Genomic DNA, 26,337 nt, shown 5'->3' on the forward strand with positions numbered 1-26,337 from the left:
ATGAATGTTGCAAGTTAGCAATGTTATTTATAGAAAACAAAAGTTTCAATTCCCAAGTTGCAGGGTTTGAAAAGTTGTTTTGCTATAATTAAGGGAGAGGAATTCATACTTCATTTCAAAATCTAAAAGATTAGATTGAGTTTTTAATCAAATTTAGTCAAATATATATGAATCTTATGTTGGAATGGTTCAACATAAGGAAATTCTATATATGGATGTGTTAGTTGCGTTCTCAAAATTTGACTATGATTACGACATCCCTTTTCATAATCGAATTTTGAGAACATGGCAAATAGAAATATTGTAGCAAAAGACTGATCAAGTATCATGTCTTTATGTAAGACATCATGAATCGTGTCCTATATACTTTGGGTATAGAATCGATTACATGTGCTATAATATTCATCTGTTCTAAATATTTTCCAAATGCCTAGGGCATTAAGAGGGAAAAAAGAGATAGAACCGGATATAACTAAAGTGGTTAAACAACTGTTAAAGGACAATCTAAGGTTCACCGAGGATTGGTCACTTAAGGGTAGTTGGAAGTACAGTAATGGATGGACTATATCGACATTATTATAAATAGAAAGTATTCTATCAATAATGAGTTTTCATACGGTAAATATGGAATGTTTTCATAATGGGTGTTGGATATTAAGAATCTGTGGTTTGAAACTTTTATGCAAGAAGGATGTTCAAATGAATGTACTTTGAATTTGAGACTTCGCTTCCATGGAATTGTCCTGTAACAATATCCAAAGGAATACTTTGTAATATCGTTGGTCAAGTCTACATGACTTTTGGTACCTATACATTACAAAGGAATCATTGCATAATAGTTTAGAATCTAACAGATTATAGTAAATGGCAAGAATTTGATATTCTTACATTTACGATAAAGATTTGGAATTATGAAATGAGCATCATTGAAATGTTTTTCAATTGATCTATTTCACAAAATCAGGACCATAGACAAACATAGTGTACATGCTTGGAGCATGGCATAACTATTGTTTTAATTCAAGTATTAAGTTGATAAATCGAAACATTATACAATGAATAATAAGTAATCAATATGGTACTCAAAAGTTTTGGGGCCATATAGGATTAGTATTATTCTTGTGTTTCACTTTGCATGTTTTGACTTCCCAAATAACTAGGTTATTCAAACCATCCACAGTCGATCATACTTTGGAAGTAGGTATTAAGGCAAGACTGTCATGGATGGGTCTGTAGTTTGTCTAGGTGTTTTTGACATAGCTACAGTGTTGGTGAGTACTCGTGGAATAGGATTCGAGTATTGGATTCAACACACGCTCATTTGGATCATTTCATGGATTTTATCACGAGTGATCATGAGACGATAATATCCTATATTCTTGAAACAGAGAGATATGAGTTGCAGTTTACAAGTCGATTGCACATTGATGATATGTAAACGCACCGGTAACTCGGTGTTATAAGACATATCGTTGTGTGTGATTTGATGAATAGATAGAGCAACCATATGAATCGAATTTTATCCATTCCTTTTACCCTTGGAGGGATAAAAGCGATATTTCTGGGCCCCTCGATGATTTAGTGATTACACCCGAAGTGCTTGGCCAAGCCTGGACTGATTTGATTTGATTTGAGGAGGGATTGATGAACAAAAAAGGAGTGTACGGCCAAGAGAGAAAGAGAAAGAGAGAAAGAGAGAGAGAGAGAGAGAGAGAGAGAGAGAGAGAGGAGCTTATGTGTGTATTCTAAGGTGTTTTCTAGAGAGAGAAAGTGAATCTTGTGTAAGGAACTTCAATCATATCATCAATACATTCAAGATTCAAGTTATTCTTCTCCTCCTTCTCTTCTATTTTGATATGTCATCATCCGTTTGATTGGGATTTCGCACCATCAAACGGATCTGATTGATACACAAGCATTTTGGGGACTTACAATTGGTATCAGAGCTTGGATTGTATAAATCAATTTTGTCAGATCTGGAGCTTATTTGATCTTTTTTCGAAGGGATTTTCACATTTTAGGATAGATCTTGGCAAAATAAAAGGGGTTTGTTCTTTGCATTTTTGATAAAAACGAGTTTTTGATTGAGATTTTGAGCAAAAAGTGTGAAAATCGTTGTTTTCACGTCATCTGCGAGTTTACGGCCAGGGTTTCTCGGCGGCGGCGGCGTTTACGGCTAGGGTTTCCCGGAGTTTACGGCCGGAAACAGTTTACGGTCTCGGAGTTTGCGGCCAGAGTTTACGGTAGCCGGAGTTTACCGCCGACCGAAGTTTGCGGTCCAGCATCGTTTACGGTTCGCACCTCGTCTCGTTCTCAGCATCGCATCGCATCGCCTCATCCTCGCCTCGCATCCCAGCAGACGTCCTCGCAAGTGAAGTCCTCGCAGCGCAGCATACACTTAAAAAGGGGAAAGGAGTTTTGGGGGTGCCTGGATTCGAACCCGGGACCTCTGGTTGATCAACTCAGCGTTTTAACAACTAGTCTAGCTGACACTTTGTTTCAGTCCTTCAAAATTTAATTCAAAACAAGTCTTTCTCGGTTCTAACTTTCGAAATTTGACTCTTTTAACCCCAAAAATCAATTTCTTTTATTTTTAAAATCCATTTTCAAACAAAATTATAGTTTTTAATTTTTGACTTTTATTTTTGACTTTTTACTTAAAATTTTGACTTTGAATTTTAAAATTTGAACTTTGACTTTCTCGTTTAACCTTCAAATTTTCAAATTTAGATTTTCGGTTTGACTTTTAAGTTTGACTTTTGAAATTTCACTTTTAAGGTTGACTTTTGAGTTTTTTAGTCAAAGAATTTAAAATAAATAAATAAATAAAAAATGAGTTCCGAATCCATTCCGGTAAATGAAGTTTCATGTACTCCAGCTTGTGAAACTACGATTAAATTTCTTCGGGAACAAATTGATTTATTAAAAAGAGAAGTTGAGGACTTGAGATATGAAGGTTATCAACTCAGGAAAGGACAGAAATCCCTAAAGGCTCAGTTAGAAACAAAAATAAAGGACTTTAGGAAACTTCAGGAAGACTATAGTAACAAATGTGAAAATTATGATTATATCAAGAGAAAGAATGTTGAGTTAATTACTGAGCTTGATACATTAAAAGGGCAATTTGAAACTGCAAATTTTGATTTTAAAAGGTTTGATGTATCAAGCGAAGTAGTTGCGAACATGATAGACCATTGTTTGCAATTTAAAAATAACCAGCAAAAGGGTTTAGGATACGATAAAGTGCCTCCTCCTTTCAATCATACTTATCAGTATCACCCTATGTCTAAAGAGGAGATTGCCAACGAACCATTCATGGTTTATGGCAAACCAGCTGGTTTGTTTCAGGAGGCATTATTAATGTTGAAAATACTAATGTTTCTACTTCCTATGCATATCAATCCTTAACTCAATCAAAGCAAGAAGCTGTAGGATATGTTTCTGAAAATAAAAATGTTTCTGAACCTGCTGTTTCTGTTTCAAATTATAACTCTTTTGTTTCCGATGTTAAAATCAATGATACATCTTGTGATGCTTCTGCTCCGGATCATGTTGAGTTAAATTTTTTTGACATATTTGATGATTTGTTTGAAAATACTGATGTTCCTGTTTCTAGCACATCTACTTCATGTGCAGGTAAAGTAGCAGAGGATGAGAGCAAGGAGAACACCATTGAACAAACCAAAATCTCCTTGAACTCTGAATCTGTTGCTTCGAACTCAGCTGCTTCTGATCAACCTGCTGTTGAGAAATACAGGCCACCAATTCCAGTGAAACAGAGTGCCTGTTGTAATTGTGCTTGTGGGAAAAATAAGAGACAAGGCAAAGATACGCCACCAGGGGCAGGAAGAAACAACTTCACAGTGAAGAAAAAGACATGTTTTCACTGTGGAACACCTGGACACATTGCCAGAAATTGTCCTAATCGCGCATATGTTCCCTACTATGCACAAGGCTGGCAGAACGCGCCAAGAGGGAGATACTTCGAAAGAAACCCCTCAAGGTCACGTTTAGACCATGGTGACTGGAACGCGCAGAAGGCCAAGAATCCAACTCCCAAAAACAAGAAGGGATTGCCAGCCAAGAAGTCCAATCCAAGAGATGCTGCAGCGAAACCAAGACCGGCTAGGTCAAAGTCATCTCGGCGATCGGCTTCGAGTTCAAAAGCAAGTACTGAGCCACCCATCAGATCGAAAAATAAATGGGTTAAACCCAACTACAAATGGGTTCCAAAGGCTCACTCTCCCAAATCTTCTAACGATTCTAATATTTCTTCATCTTCTGTTTGTGATAAACAGGATATGTCATGGGAGAGAGTACCGTGCGAGGATGAAAAAGGTCAACCCAGTTTCAAAATGGTCTGGGCTCCAAAGACCAACTAGTCCCGCTCTGTGTCGGAGCAGCTATGTAGGCATATCATCAGACTTCGTTTTGTTGGTAGTGGCTGTTCCAGGCACATGATAGGGGACATCTCTCAACTGTACAACATTCATAACTTTGTTTGGGAGTATGTGTCCTTTGCGGGAAAGGAAGAAAAGGAAGGGATCACAAATGGGGTTAGTGCTTAATGACATGAAGAATTTTCGGATCTGTTCTAAGATTACGCGTGCTGTTCTCAGACCTTCTGGATGAAAATTCAATCGGTGACTTACGGTTTGAGTTTTCTTCTCTATATTCCTGAGTTTTTCTTAAGCTGATTCGCTTTAAAGACTAATTTTTGTTTTAGGATAGTTTAAATTTGCGAATTTACATTTGTTTCTCTCCTATGCACAAATTTAAGGGGAGAAATAAAAACAAAAAAAAAAATCCAAAAACATTAGAAAATTAAAAAATCCAAAAATATGTTGGTTATGGAATGTGCTTGCAGGTGATGTGATGGGAAGTGATATAATCATGTGATAACAGGCAATCTGAATCTGTGTAAGGGACTGAATTTGAATTGTCTAGGCTCTGTGTTCGATGCGCTGGTAGGCACGAGAGATTAAAATGGACTTGACTAGGCATTAATGAACTTAAGGAATCTAGAGACTTGAAAAATCTTGACCTAGATAGATCCATTTAGCTTGACAATACGACGCTCAGATAGGTTGAGCAGGGAGATATACATAATAATCCACCGGTCACATTAAAGTAATCCATATCTAGAACTGTGGTTTAACTCTTCCTCGATGTACGGACTCTGTCCTTAATTCCGATATTGATGAGGCGACTGGGGAATTCCGATAAAGTAGGTCTGTAGGAAATTATTTTCTTGCTTTCTTTCTGTTAGTCATATGTTGCCTCCTCTGCGTGATTGAAATACATCCGACCTGGACTGCAACATATGCAACTCTATTTCTATGCATCTTCTATCTATGCAATTATTCCTGCCTGTTAGCCATATGTTGTCTCCTTTGCGTGACTTTCAATCCGACCTGGTACACAGCATATGCACCATTCTACTTCTTAATCCCTCTAAATCTGGTTAGTCATATGTTTCACCCTCTGCGAGATTGGAAGAGATCCGACCTGGGTGTATAGCATATGCATTCTAAATCTGACTTCTCTCATAATAATTGTCTGCTCACCTAAAGTAAGGAGTACTTTGGAAGTTCCTGATTATTGGGGTATGTCAAGAAGCGGGAAACATGTTCTAGTACATTTAAAATTGAACAATCACTAGGTTATCTGTAGATCTCGCTGCTCAATTTAGGTGGACAACAATATCTTTGGTCGTCGTCAGCTGAATGGTCCTTAAGGAATATTATCTAGGATCTTAGGACACATTGTCATGTCACTTATAGTATGTCCTAATTTTGTCACAATCTCTCGTGTTTAAGTGGACCACAATATCGGCGATTGACCAGATCTATTCATGAAGGGAGAGGTACTGATAAACGGATAAAGGCTGTTTAAAAACTTTGATCCCAAATCACTCTTAAAGTTAGATATCATTTTTATTTTTGTTAAATTTGTTCACAGTTCCTTCTAACTTAAATATTAGGGGAGAATTAAAAATTTTAAAAACCACACAAAAATCAGAAAATTAAAAATCCAAAAAATTAGTGTTATTTCTGTTTTATTTCTTTTTCAGAAAATATGAAAAATCCAAAAATAGTGTGTGCTAAGTTTTCTTTTAGTTTTGTTTTGTCTTGAAAGGTGAATTCAGGTGTAGATGAGACTCATGGAGACTGTATGAAGATTTCTGAGCCAAGGCTTCATCCGTGAGCATCGAAGAATTCTCATTCGAAGGAGCAAGAAATGAAGATTATTCTTTCAACATTAAATCTTTCAACCCTAGTAGCAAGGTCAAGCAATTGAAGATTATGTGACGGATTGCATTGAAGCCTCATCAATCAGTCTGCTGTTATCTATGAACCTGCTGAAGTGATCCAGAAGATTTGTTCTCTCTAATATTCTCTTTGAAGATTCTCAAACTGAAAGCGCTATCTCTCAGAATCATTTCAAGAAGCCTTCTCACCCAATGTGCGTTCAATGTCAAATTCTATAGAAAATCCCAACTGCTCAAGATGAATTCATTCATTGAAGATTCATCAAGTTCATCTTGAAGTTGTGAAGAATTTGAAGATTAATGTTGAAGCCAAGCTCTCGATGAAGATTGACAAGAAAAGTCAGCTACGTTTTAGGGGGAGCTTGTTGGGTCAATTAAGAAAAGAAAGCTATAAACCAAGGGGGAGATTGTTGGGTCAAAAATATGGTTTACACTTTACTTTTCTAGGCATTAATAGTTTTTGGTCGTGTAATATATTTTTGCAGTTGTATTTACGGCCCAATGGGTGTTTACGGTCGTAAACCCATTTACGGCCGTAAACCCATTTATGGCCCATATTCCCCAAGTATATATAGGTGTTAGGTGGTTGAGGAGGGATTGATGAACAAAAAAGGAGTGTACGGTTAAGAGAGAAAGAGAGAGAGAGAGAGAGAGAGAGAGAGAGAGAGAGAGGAGCTTATGTGTGTATTCTAAGGTGTTTTCTAGAGAGAGAAAGTGAATCTTGTGTAACGAACTTCAATCATATCATCAATACATTCAAGATTCAAGTTATTCTTCTCCTCCTTCTCTTCTATTTTGATCTGTCATCATCCGTTTGATTGGGATTCCGCACCATCAAACGGATCTGATTGATACACAAGCATTTTGGGGACTTACAATAAATCTAATAACTATTATTGCAAGTATGACTCCATAACCCGACTAGCAATCGTAGCTCTTAAAAGCCGTTGTCGAACTCTGACCTAGTCAATGATGCGTCCATTAGATAAGGGATCACATATTCTTCCATTCTAAATATCATATCGACTGAGACATGGATTATAATCATTCTCTCTGTCCATCTATTGTTTCCCAATTTACGATTTATGAAGACCGACTAATTGAACAAATCAAATCAGTCCAGGCCTGGTGTCATCACTAAATCATCAAGGGCCCACGGATATCGCTTTTATCCACATGGGGTAAAAGGAACGGATAAACTTCGAACCAAATGCTCGCTTGTACTTACTCATCAAATTACACACAACAATATGTTTTATAACATCCAAGTTACTGGTGCGTTTACATATGTCAATGTGCAACCGACTTGCAACTACAACTCACATGTATCCGTTTCAAGAATATAAGATATTATCTTCTCATGATCACTCGTGATAAAATCCATGAAGTAACTAAAATGAGTGTGGGTTGAATCCAGTACTCGAATCTTATTCCAGGAGTACTCATGAACACTGCAGCCACCTTGTCCTAGACAAACTACAAACCCATTCATGACAGTCTTGCCTCAATACCTACTTCCAAAGTATGATCGACTGTGGATGGTTTGAATAAACTAGTTATTCGGGAAGTCAAAACATGCAAAGTGAAACACAAGAATAATACTAATCCTATATGGCCCCAAAACTATTGAGCCATATTGATTACTCATCATTCATTGTATAATGTTTCGAATAATCAACTTAATACTTGAATTAAAACAATAGTTATGCCATGCTCCAAGCATGCACACTATGTTTGTCTATAGTCCTTACTTTGTGAAATAGATCAATTGAAAAACATTTCAATGATGCTCATTTCAAAATTCCAAATCCTTATTGCAAGTGTAAGAATTCCAAATTCTTGTCACTACTAGAAAGTGTTAGATTCTAAACTATCATGCAATGATTCTTTTGTAATGTCTAGGTGCCAAAAGTCACAGAGACTTGACCAATGATATTACAAAATATTCCTTTGGAGATTGTTACAAGACAATTCCATGGAAATGAAGTCTCAAATTCAAACTACATTCCTTTGAACATCCTTCTTGCATAAAAGTTTCTAACTTTCTCATCTATTCTTCAACTCCCAATATGGAAACATTTGATATTTGCCATACGAAAATTCATTATTAACAGACTCCTGTCTATTCATAATAATGTCAATATGGTCCTTCCATTACTATACTTCCAAATGTCCATGAGCAACCAATCTTTGGTAAACCTCAGATTGTCCTCGACAATTGCTCAACCATTTTAGTCATATCTGATTCTATTTTTTCCCTCTTAATGCCATAGGCATTTCGAAAAATTAGAACACGATAATATTATAGCATATGGAATCGATCCTATACCCGAAGCATATGGGATGCGATTCATAATGTCTAACATAAAGATTGTCCTCGACAATTGCTCAACCATTTCAGTCATATCCGGTTCTATTCCTTTTTCCCTCTTAATACCCTACGCATTTGGAAAAATTAGAACACGAGAATATTATAGCATATGCAATCGATCCTATACCCGAAACAGATGGGATGCAATTTATAATTTCTAACATAAAGACATGATACTTGATCAGCCTTTTGCTATAATATTTCTATTTGCCAAGTTCTCATAATTTTGACTATGAAGAGGGATGACGTATTCATAATTAAATTTTGAGAACGCAATTAACATTTCCATATATAGAATTTCCATATGTTGAACCATTCCAACATAACATTCGTATATATTTTACTAAATTTGATTAAAATCTCAATCTAAGCTTTTAGAATTGAAATGAAGTATAAATTCCTCTCCCTTAATTATAGCAAAACAACTTTTCAACCCTGCAACTTTGCGAATTAAAACTCTTGTTTTCTATAATTAACATTGCTAACTTCCAACACTTACCATAATAATTATGCTCCCACTATCATAATAATTATTATTAGCATAACACTTATGCTCCCACTAGCTTTAACATGTATTCAGAAATCAGCTGGACTTCTAGAAATCAATACTTATTGACTTTCATTACCAAAGTTCAGATTTCTGATACGAGATGCTTCGATAAGACTCTATCTAGGCTTCTCAAAATCATACACCTTTCCTTAGATAGCTCACATGTGTGTCTTAACAATTTTAGAACTTACATCCATAAGTCTGAAACGTTTAGACCTTTTCCATTTCTAATTATGAAGAGGGATGCCGTAATGATAATCGAATTTGAGAATGCAAATATCACAATTTCTATCTCCTTAAAATCTACTTAGTGAAAGCATTTCCTCACAATCATTTTCATGAATCAGAGAGAAACCTTATGAAACTTAGATTTTATGGTGTATGTGTTCCTATCCATGTGTATTTGTTACGACCATAATCACAAGACATTGTTAGTGACAAATCCAAACTCATATGGACTGAAGGTGTTCAATCTCAATTTCTTGCCACCTGGCAGCACAAGGGCCTACCATTGCTTCCAGGTTGTTATGCAACCAATTGAGAACTCTCAGAACTCACATGCATAGTCAACTTTAACTGGAATGGGCACAAAAACAAGAATATGTCAACACGATAGGTTATAAACCTCAAGTCGTGTGCTAGTGATAAACAATAGGTTTTATTCTTGATTAGTTCTTGAAGCTTTTCCAAGATCTTTAAGACTCCCACTGCCCTCTTGACATATAAGACTCTCTTGTCATGAATCATTCCTTGACAAAACAAATATTCAAGAGTTTGTGCGGATTCTTATCAAGACAAACACTTCACATAAATAGGCCTTAGTTGGTCTTTGTTTTATCCAAAACATCACAACTTACCAATTTCAAATGTACAAGAGTAGAAAAGTTTTTACTCTACATTTGATAAGTGTTTTAAACCTTTCTTAAGATTATGTCACTCAAGGTTACAATCTTGGAGTATGACTCTAAGACTTGTTTTGGGAACGAAGTATGACTCATCTTCTTGATTTAAACTATTTCAACATTTCACTCCTCTTCTTAGCCATACAAATGCACTAAGATGTCTTTAGAGGATCAATTGTGATATGGTTTTTCCATAAACATTATGATGATCATAAAACACGATACTAAAGTACTCTCTATCTTTTCAGATTAGAGAAACTTTTATCTTCCTGCCTAATTTGATTCTTCTCATTCGTTCTGCTATACATTGCGCTTTTTCCAATGTTTTAGAATTATACTTAAACTTGTAAGCATAACCATGTTTACTAAAATTTAGCAAATCATGACGAATAGTCTTATTGATATTTATGGTGGATCTTGACTAGCGCACACCCAGCGTACCCGATCCCCTAGTCCTTCACTTGACTCACATATACATGTGAACAAGGAAATTGTCTTAATTTACCAAATATGAAAATTCTCATTCATCGTACAATACAACTTGTATGAATCCAAGTTTCTGTCCAATTGAAACTTCGGTGATGAGAATCTTTCCTTATTTGGCAAATACTCGACGCCACCACAAACGAAAGAATCAAATTCATATTGCTAACATAGAAACATACAAACATCAATTTTCACAAATGTCATTGCATGGAGATATAATAAAAATAAAAACAAAATTTTATTTATTTATAAAATGCAGAAAAAACTTTTCGTTACAATGCAATTACAAATGAAAACTATTTTATTTCATATTTCCTAGCAATCTATCATAACTCCTAAGCAGCAGCTCAAAAATCCGATCTTCGAACCATGTGATTGAAATCCATCTTCGCGATCAGATTCAGCATACTCTTCCTTTAAGCTTCCTTCCCTTTGCATGATCCTACAAAACATCAAAATGCAACCTTGTCACATCATGTAATAAGAATCAACAATTAGGAACTTAATAGAGTTAGACAGTAGACTTACCTGAAGCAAAGTCAAACTTTTCGACTCTACCTTTTCTCAGATCTTTCAGGTAGTCAGGGCAGCTTCGCAACTAATGCCCCTTCTCTTGGCAATAGAAACATATAGAATATTTGGGAATAGTACACGGGACAATCTCAGACTTAGCCTTTCTCTTTCCCTTGGAAAGAGAAATCTATTCTGGACTTCCAATGTTTCCATTGTCAATGTCCATGGAAGTTTGGGGAGTAGATCTTCCAATCAAATTTTCTTTTCCAGTACGCCAAATCATTGCTGATTCAGCAACAACAAGCAAATTGGTAAGATCAATAAGGGAAATGTCGAGGTCTGTCACATAGTAGTCCTTAATGAACTCACTGTATGACTCAGGAAGTAATTGAAGAACCCAGTCAACAGCCAACTTCCTTGAGACAACGACACCCAATACTCTCAGCCTATCAATATGTGACTTCATCTCCAAGACGTGAGTACACACAGGCCTTCCATCTTGATGTTTCATTGCAAGTAGGGATTGAGTGACCTTGAATTTTTCAAGTCTTTGAACTTGTGGGTTAGGGAGAATTATTGGAGGAGGTGGAGGAAGTGAAGTATGACTTCCACGATCCAACCACGGGACATCATCTTCAAGAGGAAAGCTTGTTCTAAAAGATTTGGGAAGATCATAGTTGTCTGAACTAGACATCTACAATGGGAGAAATTAAAGTTAGTTGATTTAAGTCCCTAATATAACACCCAAATGAAATATTAAGGCTAGGACCCAACACAATATTTTACAATTTGGAATAGGGATGTCGTAATCCAATTGCAAAATATTTGAAGGTAGGCAAATTAAGATTTTCCAATTTCCATCACGAAAAGCGAAAAAAGAATTTTAGGTTTTAAGTGAATTGAAATTCCTAGATCCTTTGAGATTCATTGAAACTTTCAATGGCATGTTTAAATCTCGATTGTGCCCTTCAAGTTTATGACTGGGATGCCGAGGATCACAAACAATGTGTGAATAAGCATGCAAATTAGCTTGGTACACCCAATGTTACAACCACCTAATCAATGTGCCCGTTAACCACACACGCTCCATTGATATATGATTAACATCAAGCTACCCTTTGCCACGCATTGTCAGTCCAGATTAGTGTGTCGGTTAACCACACACGCTCCACTAACGACTTAACAAGGCACAAAGTGCAATTTCATGGGTTAACACCATATTCACATTTTCCTAAGTAACTAAGATTTGGGAATTTATAAGTGTTTAGTTACTTCATATTTATCATTATAATTTTATTGAAGGGAGAATTAGAGTCCTATCCTACCAGTTCGGCTAGCGACCCTCCACCAGTCAAGGAAGCGGAGGGTGAGAGTGGACACCCATTAAACTGCCATTTTATAGGCAGTAACCTTATACCCCCTTATAGACCGACTTCGTGAATGAGGTCTACTAACGGTAAGACTGACTTTGTTCTTATACATATATATAAATATTAAACCTATAATATTATAATAGTATAAGGGTAGAATTTTAAACTTTAAAATTCTAGGGTTTGGAATTAAATGTTTCAAAAGTTAGACTTTTACATTTACAAATTCCAAAACTTGAGGGCAAGTTTTGAACTATTCAAAAACTTTTGGTATCCATAACTTATGAGTTTAATATAGGCTTTAATGAAAAGACTCTTTAAAATCCATAACTTGAGGACAAGTTATGGAGTTCATAAAAACATTTATGGAAAAAGACTCTTCAAGTTCATAACCTATAAGTTTAATGATCTATTTAAAAGAAAAATCTTTCATTTTCCATAACTTGAGGACAAGTTATGGAATTCATCAAAATCATTTAGATCAAAAATTCTAACAAGAAAATCAAACAATTTGCCTATGATCTAAATTAAACTCACAAGAACAAGACAATTCATATCAAACAAATTTCATGTAATTAGCCTAACCATATAAACTAATACAAAACATGAATCGTTGACAATTATCTTTTAAATTGGATAAGCATGACCATTACCACATCAAAAACGGGTTTATAAGTTCAAAAACAGTTTAGGGTAATGATCCTAGTCCAATTCCAGCCTTAAAACTCGAAATTCTACATCCAGGAGCACCAACTCGTCGAGTGCATGAACTAACTCGGCAAGTTGGTCAGATTATAGGGCGGACCTGTTGAGTTCCCCAGTGGATTCGGAGAGTCCACTGTCCAGACAGAAAAAAATCGATTTTTAAAGCTTTGAAAACAAGTAGCATCAAGTATATAAGAAAACAACCATAGGCTCTGATACCACTGAAGGGTTTTTGAGCATTCTAACACTCTTATGGTGTACATGAAACCCTAGATGCTTTGGATCTATGTTTTCTCTAATATACATGCAAACTTTTATTTTTCCAAAGCATCATCCTAACTAGCATACAATGGAGTATCTTTACTACAAATTCTAGTTAGATGACATATGTTTTGTTGTAGTTGGAAGCCTTGGACCTTTAAGAACTTGGTGCCCCAAGTGTTGCACCTCAAATGGAATCACACAACACCACCAAGAATGGAGGAACTTGAGAGAATGTTACTTGCACTTCATAAAACCGGCTTGCCCTCTTGTAAGCTTAGTTAGGTTCGATTTCATGAACTAGAGGGGTTCTTATATAGTGTGACTTAATTAGGCTTACACCATGTAAACCCTAATGTGCACGACCTTCCATATTCCTCATGCTCCATGGGTTTAAACCTCCATGGAGTATCCATGGGTCACCTCATGGGTTTAGCCCAACATAAAGAACTATGGATCATAAGCCCACTTTATAAGAATGAATGATTTACACAATCAATCCTCATATATTTAATTAGTCTCTTTTGATCACAAAATTAATTCCAAATTAATTCTTAATCAGTACTAATTAAATAACATGATTTCATAATAATATATTTGAACTTATAATATATTAATAAACCATAAATAACCTCTTCTCAATTATCCATCCTTCAGATTGTTCTGGTGCCATGCAACCCAAATGGACCATGTTACTCTCGGGTCAAGTACAAACCAATTATAGTTATGGACTTAGACACTAATCCAACATTCTCGCCCTGAATCACCAGCTCTCCCCCACTTAGGGTCCTGACACATACTAACTGATGCGCGCAGTCTATCACCGCCCCATTAGGGCTCAACCAATCCTTACCGATGATAACCTTGTTCTCTCGCAATGGTATGTGAATCAAGTCCACCAAGTAGCGCTCCTCGAACAGCCTCGGAACACAATCTCTGAAAACCTCTGATGCTCGTACTGATCGGTCGTCAGCAATCTCGACCTCTAGAGGGCAATCCAACATGCTCGAAGACTCAGGGAACCTCCTGCTAAGCGCAAGAGAAACAAATGATCGAGTAGCACCCGAATCGAACAACCCCTAAACTGGGATATCGTTCACATGGAATGAGCCTAAAAACAACACATAACATGGCACACAAATATCATAATCAACATATAATAAGAGCTAGGGAGAATAAGTCATACCCGTCACCACATCGGGTGAGGCGCGTGCCTCCTCGGTAGTCTACTGGAAGGCTCGGCTCGTCACCACTGGAGCCTCTGATTTGCCCTGTCGGCCATCATTAATCCGCAGGGTCGCTAGAGCTGGCATCGCCACTGGCGCTGCTGCTGTCAATCTTGGGCAGTTGGCCTTCTTGTGGCGCTTCTGATTGCAATGAAAGCAAATCAGGTCTGATGTTTGAATGGTGGGGGTAGGGGCAGTACAATCCCTACCAAAGTGCCCAATATTGCCGCACTTATAACAGCCTAATCCCGACCCAGTGCGGCAAACCCCCTCGTGTGACTTGCCGCATTTCCCATAGCGGCCCCGACCCTGCTGGCCCTTCGACCTAGAGTCAAATCCCTTGGGCTTCTTCCCCGAAACCCCAGTAACCTGCTCCGTCTCTGCCTTCCTCTTCCTTAGGTGCTCCAAGTCAAGCTCCCTCTCCCTCGCCCTGGAAATCATAGAATCCAGGGTCGGCCATGCTGAGTAGCTGACATGCTTCCGAATATCAGCCCTCAACATATCATGATAGCGGGTCTTCCGCATCTCTTCATCTCTGGCATACTGAGGCACCAATAAGGCCCTCTCCTGAAACTTGGCGGTAATCTCCGCCACCGTCTCAGTAGTCTGTCTCATGTCAAGAAACTCCCTGGCCAACTGCTGAAGCTCCACAGCCGGCGCAAACTCAACCCTAAACCTGATCACAAATTCAAACCAGGCCATAGCCTCAATGGCTGAGGCTCCCAAAGAATCGCCAACCGACTCCGACCAATCTCTAGCCTTGTCCCTCAAACAACCTGCAGCATACCAGACCTTCGACCCCTCTGGATAGGAGCTCGTCAACTGGGAAGACTCCATGTCTGCAATCCACCTCCTGGAAACAATGGGGTCCTTCACCCCGTGGAAGTCTGGCGCACCACATCCCCTAAAGTCCTTAAAGGACAGTGTGCACGCCCCTGACTGGCTAGACGCCCAGTCACTCCTAAACTCCCTGAGGCGATCCTCCATCAGCTCGATAATCCCCTCCTTGATCGACCCGAAAATCACCAGAGTCGACTCAAGGATGCCTCTCGTGATCTCAGAAGCGATGAACTCGCATAGTCCCTCACCCACTGGCTCGGATCCCGAACCCGAACCTAATCCTGAACCTGATCCTGACCCTGAACCTCCTCCTCCGTGTCGCGTAATCATCACCATTCTGAAACAAAACACATACTCATCAGGGTCATACATAACCTCGAGAGGTCTCACATACTACAAGTTCCCTGGTTCTATCTGAACCCTCCTTTACTTATGTACGGATCCTCTGCTTTCAGTAGTACGGGCCCACACTACCTTCAACATCTATCTGTACTTTCCTCAAGATTTTCCTTGACTTCACCAAGTCCATTTCACTACTACTGCTCGCTGCACTAATCTCATCCTAGGCTTACCCTAGGGTAACCCTCCGACCTACTCTCCGCCATCAGCTGTATAAGGAATCCATGTTACCTTTACCTAACTAGGTTGCGAATACCATTACATATTACTAAGACCAGATAATTCTTCAAATGAGAGGTCCTACCCTACAACGGTTGGACTTAAACAAGAGATGCGCAGTAGGGCTAGACCTAACCTTCTGAAATTATTTAGTCCTCGCAATATGTAACTTATCGTATTCATTTACTAGTTAACTAAAAATAGTTAGAACTCCTAAGAGCACAAAGCAAGCATCATTCAAGCATTGAGTAACCACACTATGCATATCCTATACAGGCCATCACATTACTGGCTAATCAGTTCTAGCATGTATCTCAATAAGCATATATAGTAGGCACATAAGGCATCTCCCTAGATTCTTAGTCCTAATCTAGCATGCAGTTCTCATACAAAGTCAATAGGAATATAAGGCATCATTCCTAGATACTTAGCCCTAATCTAGCATGCATTTCTCATAGTCATATCACATCATAACATAACATGTATGGGTATCTTGGGGAAAACTTACTTGAGCTCGGTCGGTTGCACGCATCACACACCTCGTTCTTTTCAAAGTTCCTTTTTCTCTTTTTAAATCTTTTCGAAAATTCCTTTTAAAAAAATGATTTTTCTTTTGAAAATTTTCATACCAAGTCCTCAGTTTGAGTCCAGACACACCCGATAGTGTGTCTGAATCCCTCAAACTAAGGCTCTGATACCAATTTGTAACATCCCAAATTTCACGACTAAAAATTTTGTTTTTGATTAAGTAACTTTTAAAATTGTTTACTGAAAAACATCACTGGATCATATCAATTCATAAAACCATAGTCATATGTCTCAACAGTATCATCAAAATAGTAAAAATGTCAGAGTATAATCCCATGGATCTCAAAATGCGAAAATCATATGTGTGCGATGCGCTGCTACCGTGTCGGCTCCTTCCCCTTCGCTGAAGAGGTACTTGAAAAAAAACTGAAAACTGTAAGCACGAAGCTTAGTGAGTTCCCCCATCATACCACATACCACAAACATATAATGCTTATCCCTCGGTATCTTTCAACCGGTATCCGACTGGCATAATCGGAAGTTGGACTTCCCTTCGGTATCTTTCAACCGGTAACCGGGTGCTAACCTCTCATTCGGTATCTTTCAACCGGTAACCGGGAGCTGACCTCCCCTTCGGTATCTTCCAACCGGTATCCGGGAGCTGACCTCCCCTTCGGTATCTTTCAACCGGTAACCGGGGACTATTTCACCTCCTACCACTACCATATAATATCATATCATGAACATACTGCTAGGCATGCGTGGGTGCTGTCTACCCCTTCGGTATCGTTCAACCAGTATCTGGGGCTATTCCACCCCTCCTACTACTAACACATATAACAAAGCATCCTAGCACATAAATCATATCAGATAGTGGCAACCCAGACAGTTATCACAAAGACAATCATCTAATCAAACAAATCCTACTAGCGGGCCGACATTGTGGCTGTAGACCCACTCCTACAGGAAGGTAACTCACCTCAATGACGTGAAGTGTCCGAACTGTCCTCGATCCTGGTATCAACTCCTCTCAAACTCCTACATATAACAACCTTCCTTAATTACCATTTCATACTCTTAACCCTTTCAAGGGTCAACTCAAATCAAGTCAAAGTCAAGGTTAACGCCCTGGTGAAAGTCAACTTTTGGTCAAAGTCAACATCTGGTTGACTCAACTCGCCGAGTTGTTCCACCAACTCGTCGAGTTCCAAAATCCACTCACATCCTGGAACTTCATTCCTACTCGTCGAGTCTTTCAAGAACTCGTCGAGTTCTCCTTCATACAGAATCGGTACCTTCAGCCAATGACTCGTCGGGTTTGTCCTTGAACTCGTTGAGTCCTTCTTCATGCAAGTTGGAACGTAGGTCCTTGACTCGCCGAGTCTTTCCTTGACTCGTCGAGTTCTCCTTCATGTACATTGGGACATCGCCTTGAACTCGCGGAGTTCATCCTTGAACTCGTCGAGTTCTTCGATCTTCAAGTCCATATTCAATTCCATCTTGTTGAGTCCTCTTCTAGACTCAACCTGTACGACCACAAAAACAGCCTTTTACGACATGCAATGCGTGTTGTAAAACGCTCAGACGACACACAAATGTGTGTCAAGGAAGGCCCTGTCATAACGAAAGACGACACACTTTTGCGTGTCGTCTATTTACGACACGCATTTACGACGTGCATTTACGACACACATTTACGACGCGCATTTACGACTCGCATTGCGTATCATTAAAGCCCATGTCAAGAAAGGCCATGTCATAAATGAAGATGACACACAGTTTTGCGTATCGTAATTTTAAATGTTAAAAAAATATTATTTATAGATTTACTAATTTTCAAATTAAATTTGTATTTAATGTCTCATCATAGAAAATAACATATCATATACAAAAAATACAATCCATTGCATAAAATTCAATGTCATACAAATAATCGTTACATGGAAAGATAAAACAAATCAATAGAAGTTGTAACAAGAACTTACAAACTAATTAGATACAAGAAATATGAAAAACTTGAAATCCCTGAGATTAATAGTTCCAACAAAAGCTTCACGTGAGATACATATAGTTGGACCAGCAGCACAAGAACACGTACATGATATCTTCTGCTAGAATTCACAACTATTGTTGCACCCTTGCTCCTTCTTCTTCTTCTTCTTCTGAACTCATCTCTTGCACCCATTGCTCTAAGCCTAGTCTGAATAGATACAATAGCTCCTTGTAAATGCTTGTATGATGTTCTTCCTGTACCTCCTTAAATACTTTTAAATTTACAAACTTGAATCAGAATAACAAAAAACAATCAGAAAGTTAAGATAAAAACAAAATCAAAGATATAGTTATGTCAAATTCAGAAAAAAAAATACCCTAGCTACATTTGACCACCATATATATCCTACATCCAAACAATTACAACTCATTTAGCAACAGCCAACATAAAAATATTGTTGCATCATAGGTCATACATATATGACAAATATATTTGAGAGGCTGCAACAAGATCAAGAAGCTCGTGCCGTGTATATATATATATATATATATATATATATATATATATATATATATATATATATATATATATATATATATTTGAGAAAGTTGGGGATTTCTGAGAGGCTGCAACAAGATCAAGAAGCTCGGCTTCAACCTTTTCCAATGTTTTGGCTTTTGCAGCTGCAATATATAATGCGGAGGTGGACTCCATTTCACTGAGTATATATCCTGTAATTAGTTAAATGATGCACTGCAAATTAAATTAGCCAACCACATAATTAGTTAATTAAATTTAGATAAATGGTAAATTTTAAAGTAAATAAATAATTTGTTAATTGTTATACCTTGCCAACAATGTCATCTAATAGAAATCAATTTTGGATGCTATAACTACATAGAATTTTCAAAGAATAACATCCTAATATGAGAAAAAATATTTTAAGTAAATAACATTTTTGGCCCATAATACGTCTTTTTTTTTTGCAATTTTGATCTTTATTTGTGGTTTTTGTAATGTGTTTTGCTCCCAATTCCAGATAAAATGATTATTTTTTGGACCAAATTTGCAAAAATTAGTTATACTCATGGACCAAAGTCAATTTACTTTGAAAACAGACCACAAACATTACAAAATATCAATAAGGACCAAAACTGCAAAAAAAACAAGTATAGTCCAACTTAATTGATAATAACAAACAATTATAATAGATTTCTGGTTTAAATTAGATACCATAAAGTGAGCCATTGTTATCTGGGAAATGATAACAAGCAAATCAAGTTCTTTTTTGTGGCGTTGAAGTTTTGTCATTGCATCATGGAAATGAGCTTTCAGGACTCTCTCAACCTGATCAGGACGACCAGTAAATGTAAAAACAAAACATTTATTAAAAAATATATAGATATACAAAAAAAAAAACAAACAAGTTTTAATTTTTAGACAATACCATGCCAGAGGTATTGCACATCTGTGCAAGCTCTTGACAGAAAGCTTTAGCAATATTATCTTGAACATTTCGTGCGAAATTTATGCAAATCCAGCTGGCGACTATTCCACCATTGACCATTTCCTGTGTCATGGTATTTAAGCTAAAAAAAATTGGAAATACATAAAATACTCAATAAATGGTTGCTTATCAAGATAAAATAAAATAAATAAATAAATTCACACATTTACCCTAGGAGGAGGTAATATTCGGGCTTCAACAGAGGCAAAATTTTGGCTAATTTTTATACCAAATTCCTTAGCATAAGTATCTTGTCCATAAGCATTGTGACTAACAGTCTGCAAAAACAAAGCACATATTTATAGAGTTAGTGCTCAAAATGATTTAAAACAAATATAAATTACTAAAAAAATTACTTAGTAACAAATGAAAGATTCCCAATTTAAATAACCACAATTTAATAAACTAAAAAAATTATTACTCAAAATAAATCATCTTAGTATGATATCTTAGATCATGAATGTGTTTCTCCTGCTTCATACTCCAAATCTGAACAAATATAAATTATCATTATTATTAGTATTTCAATTTAAGTACAATACAGGAAAAAAAAAGATGAATAATGCTTGTAAAAAGACAAATATAACCTTTGCAATGGTGTCATCAGAAAACGAAGCCAATAGTGAACCTGTTGGGTCCCTCTTCACACAATTAACTTCACCATGAAACCGAAAAAAATTTGATCAAAACATCAAAAATAATTATTCCAAAATCTCATTTAAAAAAAATTATATAACAAACCTGATGCCTAGAAAAGATTTTAACAATGTGATTTTCACCAATCTTGGAAACATGAATCATGTGATTAGTTGAGCTCGATGCAAATGAGTAATTATTCCGCCAATCAACAACAAGAATAGGACCTATATACATCATATTACACGCCAGCCAAGGCCAATTACGCAATTCAACACTAGATAAATAAAATAAAATAAAAAGAAAACATGAATGGAATTTGAATTGTTGACTTCCATAATCTTTCTTTTCCCATACAATTGCATATTCATCTTTGCTTCCAGTAAGAACGTACTCACCCTTTTCATTCCACTTAATACAATACACGGGTCCTTTATGCTATTCCAATAGGTAAGTGATACATTGTTAATCTCTTGATCACGTCTAATTAGGATTACCGGATGACCAATTACTCGAGTCCAGCATCTTAACTGTAACATCCAAAAAATTTACGCCAAATTTAAACTTTTTCAACCATAAATAAAAGTCAATAGTATTGTTACAAAAATGTTTTCAAATCAATATCCATCAGAGTGTCCCATAAACAGATCATAACATAAGGATGAGGAGCGGTACGGTCACGCCTTCGCCTTGTCACGATCTCCTGAAGTACCTGAAACAATAAACTGAAAACTGTAAGCCCGAGACCTTAGTGAGCTACCCCCAAAATACCAATACCACACTGACAATATCATGTCAGCAGCAATCAATCAATCAATCAACATGCATACTGGGCCATCGGCCTGACTGGACCGCCCTACTGGGCCTACAGTCTATCTGAATCCATCCCGAGCCTTCGGCATGACTGGTCCGCCTCGTGGCCTGCAGTCTCCCCGGACCGCTCATAGGGTATGTTGGCCTTCAGCACAAAGCAGGACCGCCTCAACCCAACCAACAAGTAAATAACCATGTTCGCATAACTATCACATACTGACATATACAAACATCAAACATATATGTCACACTGATCATCAATCATAGAATCCTCTCGTAACGAGAGTACCGACCTAGCAGTTCACTAACATACCAATCCTTACGGATCATAAAAGCATAACATACTGTCTACCCTGATTCCGATCTAGCAGATCAAATCCATATGTAGCATACCATAACAATAACAATTAAAGGGCCGGCCTTGGTGCCGTAGACCCTATCGATATATTGAGGATAACTCACCTCGCAGATGTCGACTCGAAAGGTAAACTCCAACTCTCGGATCACTTGACACAGGCTCCACCACCTATGACCATAGTACAATATACTCATAAGTCCTTAACTCTATAAGGTACTCCATAACCCACCAGTCAACCCCTGGTCAAAGTCAAAGTCCTCAGTCAAGGTCAACAGTCCATGTTGACCCCAACTCGCCGAGTACCCTCGACTACTCGCCGAGTTCCTTGAAGCACAATCCAACTCGCCGAGTCATCGGGGCGACTCGTCGAGTTGCTTCGATTCTCGTTCCAACTTTAAGGTCACCCGTCGAGTTCCCTCCTTGCAACTCGACGGATACACACACATACATATCCTAGGGAAAACTCATCCGACTCGCCGAGTTGTTCTTCAACTCGTCGAGTCTTATGGTAATCTTCATCGGACTCGTCGAGTTGTTCATTCAATTCGTCGAGTCCACTGCCATCTTCATGTGACTCGCCGAGTCAACCCTGCGACTCGCCGAGTCCATTCAGTCCCTTTTCCATACAGACTTGTTTTGAGCCATGCAGCGGCTCCAAATCACAGATCCAGGCTTCTAGGGCATGCTTATCACGTAAAGTTGCAAACTTTACGTGCATGCATGGCTATAAAGGCTCTAAATGCCTATTTTAAGTTCTTAATGGAACTTTATGCTCAAAAGGGACCTCAATCATGACCAAGACTGTAACTTTATGCTTATAGAATCCAAGGAGGGTCCAGATCTGAAGTTACAATCTCAGATCTAGCCCATAGCTCATCTTTCCAACTTAATGTCTCACCAAAAACCCTAAAACTCAACCAATAGAAGAGATTCACAAGGAAAAGGTGATTTGGTTACCTCCAGAAGATGATAACTGAGATGAGAGTTGATTCCCACACTCTACTTGTTCCAATCTCCTTCTCCTCTAAGCCTTCTCCCTCCAAAGATCCTCTCTTCAAGCTTCAAACACATAATGGGCACACACACACACGTATTAGGGTTTTAAGGGGCTCTCAAAGACTGTAAAGAGGCCAAAGGAGGCTGAGGTTCCTTTAAATAGGGGTGAAAACCCCGGGATTTAGGGTTTCATCTGCCAGCTCCTACTCGCCGAGTCCCGATATGGACTCGTCGAGTAGGTCACTTAACACGCGATCCTGCCCCGCTGCTACTCGACGAGTAGGTCAACCAACTCGTCGAGTAGAGCTTAACCCAAAAATCTTATTTAACAATACCTAAAAATCGGGGCGTTACATTAACAATGATGTAAACTATTTGTCCTCTATCCAGGGGTAAATTTGGAAGAATTTATTTCATCTGCATCAATGTCCATAGAATTCATCATGTATGAAACTTGGATAATATGACAGATGAAGCTTCATCTTTAGTAGAAAACTTCTCTCTGATCAGAGAATGTTTTTGGAGAATCAAATTTTTTTTATAACATATTTGTTTACAATCTGGATGATTCTTCTACCTTGAATGATGAAATAAAGATAGTTAGAACATTGATGATCCCTTTAAACACCTGGCAAGTAAACAAAGCTAGATTATAATAAACACATTTAAAAAGATCACCTTTTACATTTATTGTGATATTTGAAATTTCTAATTAATACCTGTTGGTTATTTTATGAAAAAAAATATTGAGAATCCTGGTGAAGTTGATCTTCTTTCAAATTGTAATGAAAATTTCCAACATACAATTTTCAAGCCCCTTTAACAAATAAGGCTAAGTGGTTAATACAAACAGTAGCAACAAGTCAATGGTAGTCCTTAAAAAGAACTGAGTAATGTCTATCATTGTTGATCTTCTTTCTTAGAAATTTCCAACATACGAGAAGGAATAGAATGAGGATTCACAATGATATCAGGAGTGATTCCCTCCACGGTCCATAACACGTCTTCTTATGTGTAATTCAACCCTACCGTTCCCTTCTGACCATGTCTACTGCTAAACTTATCTCCAATATGTGGTATCCTCACTGACCTCACCCTCACTTTCACAATATTTATGCTAGACATGCAATATACAGGTGGTCTAAATGACAGGTCTCTGTTTTTTTCATATAAATATCAAGATTAAATATATTATATTGGGATTTTAAATTTTTAACCTTGAAATCTCTTTTCTTTGCAGTGTTTTTGATGTTGATGATGATACGTTTCAAAAACACAGGCAACCAGGCAGGGAAACCAGGAAGTACCTGATCAACCATTCCATTTTCACTGTGACGTAAGCTTGTACTGAGATCCCGACGAGTGTATCTGGAGGATTTCCCTTCAGCATCATCTTGAGCAATTGGTGTTGTCTTCCTGATAATTACATCTTCATCACCAACTCGTGTCCCTTGTATTACAATGATCATATGATTTTAGTACAGAAAAAAAACCCTGAACCCTAAGAAGACAGTACTCACCGGAGGAGCAAGAATATCATTATCCAATTTATCATAAGAACCCTGTCGCATACCCTGTACTTACAAAAAAGAAGGTTAAAATACCAGCTTGGTTTTAGAAAAGAAAGGAAGCACCGTTAACAGTGTTTTTTACCACGGTGTTAGATCTATCCGGACGATAGAAATCTTCCTTCACAAGTGTACCCATCTTCTTCTCTTCATCCTTGTAAAAAACATGTAAGTCAGGTTTTGTAGTCTAAGGGTTGGAGGGAGGGTATTTTTGGACTGTGGTCTCGATTATTATAGGTAGAATCTCATAATTGGGTGTGCGATCGAGCCCATTAAGTTTTAGATGATAATAGCATACCTTCAACGAAGTTGTGGGAGGAATGTTGATTCGAGCCCTAGAAATCAAATCCAAGGGGAGGGGTTTCCGATTGAGGGTTTTCTCATATTTAACAAAGAGAAGTAGTGTGAGGGCAGAGATTCGGTGATGTTGCGATTTTGTTGTGCGAGAAAAGAGGAGCGGTGATGATATTAGGGTTTTTTTTAGGTATTGATCAGTGAGAGAGAAGAACGATGGAAATAAGGTAGTGGATAAAATGGCGGCCTTTCAAACTTTTGGGATTTTCATTTCCCCCCCAAGCTGTGAAAGAAGAAAACGCGTGTTTCATTAAATAAAATATAAAGCGACATCTCTACACGACACTTATTTTAACATAGGTGCCCTCCATGTTTTTAAATTTTTTTATTAGACACTAATATTAGGGCACGCAAAAATGCGTGTCCTCTAACCTTCATTTTTTTTAAAACGAACATTATTTTTAGGACACACAAAAAATGCGTATCGTAAAGCACTGCGTGTCATTGTTTGCGTGTCATTAAAGGTCAGTTTTCTAGTAGTGTTGATTCCTCAGAAACAGGAAAGATCAGGGAACGATTACCCGACTCGCCGAGTCCTATGAGCGACTCGCCGAGTCCCCCAAAACCCAAGTCCACCAAGTCGATTTCAGTCAGGCTTAATGCATCTAGGACATAGATCTGACCTCCTAGGACCGATATAGCACGTAAAGTTACAAACTTTACGTACATGCATGGATTAACTAGCTCATAAGGACCTAAAATGAAGTCTACAAGGTGCATGGGACTCCCATGGCCATAAGTTGGCACCTTTATGCCATGGGAACCCTTAAAGGTTCAAGATTTGAAGTGCAACTCCATGGATGCTTACAATCTCGAGTATGGCTTTACTAACACTTAGAAAAGGTAGAAAATAACCTTAAATGGAGATCTAAGAAATGAATAGTCAAGGTATCAGCTTTATACCTCAAATGAGCTGGAAATGTGCCAAAACCTCTGGATCTACTTGCTTTCTCTTGATCTCCCAAGCCTCCTCCTTCTTCTCAAGCTTCTAAGACACACAAATGGCACAAAAGGCTTAAGAACACTCAATATGCGATTAGGGTTTCGTGAAGAGAGTCTGAGGATGATGGAGGCTGGAGTGGAGACCTTATAAGTTGTTTAAATTGGGTGCAAACCCTCAAATTTAGGGTTTCACCCAGACAGGTCTACTCGTCGAGTCGGGGCTTCCGACTCGGTGAGTAGGCTCTTCTACGAGTTGGGCCTCCCACTCGTCGAGTCCCTGAGTAAATATGCAAAACTTGAAAAAAATACGTACCGGGAACCGGGCGTTATACAATGACCGGCAGTATCTTTTCTACTATGGGCTGTTAAATGAGGGAGAATCGTTGGAGGAAGGGAGAATCGTCGGAGCAAGTGATCGACAAAATGGAACAAAATGAGAGCAGATCGAAGCAGAAAGAGAAAGCAAGTGGGTGTAATATGCGTCAATCTTTAGCGATGACACCCCAATAGCGGCGAAAAATTAATCAAT

The 26,337-nt window shown here is 37.9% G+C and overlaps 2 long non-coding RNA genes and 1 pseudogene across 2 annotated transcripts; all 3 read right to left on the bottom strand.

Moving 5' to 3' along the window:
• Nucleotides 1-19,860: 19,860 nt before the first annotated feature.
• Nucleotides 19,861-20,406, bottom strand: LOC145110343 (uncharacterized). Its single transcript, XR_013709729.1, has 3 exons — nt 20,312-20,406; nt 20,082-20,223; nt 19,861-19,981 (listed from the first exon to the last, which is right to left on the bottom strand). It is a non-coding gene; the product is annotated as an uncharacterized LOC145110343 (long non-coding RNA).
• Nucleotides 20,407-20,575: 169 nt separating this feature from the next.
• Nucleotides 20,576-21,012, bottom strand: LOC145110354 (uncharacterized). The gene is made up of 3 exons (XR_013709740.1): nt 20,883-21,012; nt 20,729-20,796; nt 20,576-20,630 (listed from the first exon to the last, which is right to left on the bottom strand). It is a non-coding gene; the product is annotated as an uncharacterized LOC145110354 (long non-coding RNA).
• Nucleotides 21,013-23,844: 2,832 nt separating this feature from the next.
• Nucleotides 23,845-25,244, bottom strand: LOC145131313 (DNA-directed RNA polymerase II subunit RPB2-like; annotated as a pseudogene).
• Nucleotides 25,245-26,337: the final 1,093 nt, after the last annotated feature.

The sequence above is a fragment of the Lactuca virosa genome, chromosome 1 (genome assembly GCF_052849685.1).
Source record: "Lactuca virosa cultivar CGN04683 chromosome 1, Lactuca_virosa_CGN04683_v6, whole genome shotgun sequence".
NCBI lineage: Eukaryota > Viridiplantae > Streptophyta > Magnoliopsida > Asterales > Asteraceae > Lactuca > Lactuca virosa.